The sequence below is a fragment of the Octopus bimaculoides genome, chromosome 2, assembly GCF_001194135.2.
Source record: "Octopus bimaculoides isolate UCB-OBI-ISO-001 chromosome 2, ASM119413v2, whole genome shotgun sequence".
In the NCBI taxonomy this organism is placed as follows: domain Eukaryota; kingdom Metazoa; phylum Mollusca; class Cephalopoda; order Octopoda; family Octopodidae; genus Octopus; species Octopus bimaculoides.
Window position 1 is genome coordinate 8,728,623 of NC_068982.1, and position 4,121 is coordinate 8,732,743.

At 34.7% G+C, this 4,121-nt stretch overlaps 1 protein-coding gene across 5 annotated transcripts in view; it reads left to right on the forward strand.

The window, feature by feature from the left end:
- The window catches only part of LOC106876592 (neuropeptide F receptor), a 383,847-nt gene that overhangs the window by 63,186 nt on the left and 316,540 nt on the right, over positions 1-4,121 (forward strand). The gene's annotated exons all lie outside the window — the stretch shown is intronic.

Genomic DNA, 4,121 nt, shown 5'->3' on the forward strand with positions numbered 1-4,121 from the left:
AGAGAGAGAGAGAGAGAGAGAGAGAGAGAGAGAGAGAGAGAGAGAGAATGAGAGAAATACATACATATATACATTCACACAAATTCGCGTAACTCGTATATGAATACTCATACATTGATATAGAAATAAAAGATTAAATGAATGAAGATTTTTTGAAAAAAAATAAAGTAAAAATTAGGCATAAATGAGCTGAACTGGAAAAAGAAATCATAAACTGGAGGGGTATGAAAAGGAATGAAGTACCAAATGGTTAGAAATATTAGGATTATCATATTGCAGGTTTGGTGGATCATAAGTTCATTGGAGAGAAAATATATCCGCAGAGATTTTTCCGACTTCATTGACCTTTTCATAAACAATGATAATATGAACATACCATCGCCTATGAACTTAAAGCTAATTCATCAAGTTCAATTCTGGTGCATTGAAATACCATCGTGGATGTCACCAGAAGATGGATAGCTTCCGCCAGTCTAACTAAAGCTAAACGTTCCACCTGCATACATTTGCATGCAGATGGGACGTTTGACCACACAAATCCAACAAGGTGTAGAGCTGTGTAAGATTCAAAGACATAGCAATAAACAATTCACTATTTACATGACTCTCATATGACTCTGTTAATTTCGAACAGAAAGAATTCGAAGTATTCAAAATATTTATGGTGCTGACTTTTAATGGTTTGTTATATTAGGATTTCATGCAAGTACTATAGATTATTTTCCCGCGACGAAGACGTCTCTAGAATGCTATAAACTAAGAAACCGAAACACATTTCCTGTTCGTTAATGGGCATTTTATTGCATGTTAGTTGATATCCTTAAAATAAAATCATTATATGGTGACGTCAGCAGATGACATATAAATGAGAAGGATTAATATACATAATTTTATTGGGATTTATACCACCACAAGATATTCATTTATAGTATGTGTGTATGTTTTTGTGGCAACTATGTGTTTAACCATCAGGATTATGCAGTATCAACAACAGTGTATGAAACATCTAAACTTCAGCGAGCCTTCCCAAATCATATCGAACAACCATCTCAGATTATATTATGTTGAGGAATCTAAGCTGTATTAATATAATTATCCGATAACTATATTATTCTGATAATACGATTAGTACGTTATTGCCAGGGTAAATGTTTATGATCATATCAATTTCAGATCGATTTTACATTGGTAATAAATACTCAATCCTTTGTTGCAATACAAACAATACGTCAGCGCGTAGGAAAAATGTTTTGCTCTATTTGTTCCAAATGATTAAGACCCGCTAAGGGCAACTTAGCCTTTCGCCCATTCGGGTTCAATATAATGAGTATAGATAAGTGGCGGGGTCAATGGTACAGACACACACACTCGATTCAAAATTCCTGGTTTTGTGTGTAAATCATAATTCATTTTGTATTGAGTATACGTTGATGTTATCGATTGCAGCCGTTATTCCGTTGCAAATTTAACATGTTATATACAAATGTATATTTGATTTCAACAGTTGTTAATTTTTTTTATTTAACATTCGTTAAATAAAGATGATTGATTCAATGATCATTCTATACACCCATTCTGAAAAGTATCGTTAACACAGTGATATCATAAATGTAAATCAAGTATATTAACATTTTAGAAATTTCAAGAACTTTATTGGGCCGTTAGTAGCCATCAATAATCAACTGCAAAATGCTCTATTATATATATCCTGAAACCAACAGTGAACGAATTTTTTCCTCTAAAACAGTCAGTTATATGAAGCAGTATAAAATAATTTTAACTACATTTTCAGCAAATCAAATGAATTATAGAAAGAAAATGTCTATTAAAACTTACTGAAGTACACATACATAAAAATTATTTAGTATAAGTTTTAAATTTCCAAAAGATTTTGATGCTATGACTAGAAACCTTACAATTTGAGAAACGCTAGCAACTTGGTACTAAAATTTTAGGCAGATTTGTTACAAAATTCTACATCGCTCTCCTCTTGCCATGTAAACAGATTCCCATGGGTAAAACCTTTAGATTATCTATGCTTAGTAATCTATGCCCACAAAATTGATCATGCATCAATGCATGTCCTCATAATTGTAAATAAGAATTGATGATTATAAACCGTATGTATACCAGATATTACAATATGCACACCAACCATATATGAGAGGTGACTAAACAGTTTCAATTGTTCCAATTGGCCGTTTGATGAGCATAAATGAAACCGAATCTGGCACCTCTATTACCCTATTATTCATGAATGTAGTTTAAACGTGAGCTCGTATTATCGAACTAAATGTCACAGCCTAGTGCAAGGGAGGACGTGTAAAACGCACGAAGGGAAACGGTTTAAATTAAACATGTCTTTATTACAGCACAACTGAGACTTGTTCTTCATGCAGCAATTATCAAAGCATTTGCATTTCCAATCTGATAATAGCACTGTGGAAAGTAACTTGGAACTGTTTATATTAATTTGTACAAAAGCTTAAAGTTAAGCTTACCTCAGTATCTCTTGGTGTGTCTAGAATACTAATGAAATATAAAAAGTAAAATGTATAGCGATGATAATAGCATAGAGTAGAAAGTAACATGAGATTGTTCATATTAATACGTACATCAAGGCGGCGAGCTGGCAGAATCGTTAGCACGCCGGGCGAAATGCTTAGCGGTATTTCGTCTGTCTTTATGTTCTGAGTTCAAATTTCGCCGATGTCGATCTTTGCCTTTTATCCTTTCGGGGTCGATAAATTAAGTACCAGTTCCGTACTGGGGTAGATCTAATCGACTGACCCACTCCGCCCCCCAAATGTTGGTCCGTGTGCCTAGAATCGAAACGAATATTAATACCTACATAAATTTAAAATTAAGTTCACCCATCTCTGTCTTTATGTTAAATTAATGAACCATAAAGAGTACAAAGATTTTCTCCAAGTGAAATGATTTCATCATAGATCTTGCCTACTTCTCATTTTGTTAAATTATTTTGTGATAAAAATTAGAAATGAGTATCTATAGATTTATGTTTTTCTACGTACATTATAGATTCAAATATTCAAAGGCTGGAATGTAATCAACGGCTTCGATGTTGGTTGCATTTATTCGTAGCTATTTTACACATTTTGTACTCTTAATTATACATAACCTATTTCATTTACAACTAATATCGTTACTTCTGCTGGGATATGTGGGAGACTTAGATCTTAAATATTTCTACGGATCTTTCTCGACCAATCGCAGTCCATCTAACGGTAATAGTATCCGATCTCACTTCCTCCAACTGATTTCTCATTCAAATTTTCAACGGCTGGAAATAAGCATCAGGCTTTGAAACTTTATGTCCCATGGATTTTGACACATCCATCCATCCATCCATCCATACATACATACACAAATGCTCACACACACACACACACACACACACACACACACACACACACATACACAAATGCTCACACACTCACACACACACACACACACACATATATTTATATATATATATATACCACAAGACCCTTTTGAATCAACAGCACATGGAATTTATGTCCCCTCACTATCCACTATCGGAATCTACATACCATGGACAAGAAGCCTCTCTACTTATTCAATACTAACTTTCTCTTTAAAATGTGTAGAAAGAAACTTGAGACTGTTCATATTAACACCTACATCAAGGCGGGGAGCTGGCAGAGTGGTTAGCACGCCGGGCGAAATGCTTAGCGGTATTTCGTCTGTTGTTACGTTCTGAGTTCAAATTCCTCTGAGGTCGACTTTGCCTTTTACTCTTTTAGGGTCGATAAATTCCACACAGCCTTGGCTTTGCTGTCTCGTTTTATTTAAGACTGGCAGAAATACCCGGCTTTGCCCGGGTTAAAGAGAATAATGAAATCTAAAAACGCCGTCTAGACTACGCAACCCTCAACTGTTAGTAGCTACGATACCATATTTCTACATTAATAACTATCCAATCCATGCCAGCATGGAACATAGACATTAAGTGGAATGCCAGTCTCTCATCTAGGAGGGCCTTGAAATCAATGTTACCAACTGGGGACTATGTGTGTCGTAGTGATAATAAAAAGACCCAAAGGAGGTCTGCAACGAAATAATTTTACTTAACACTT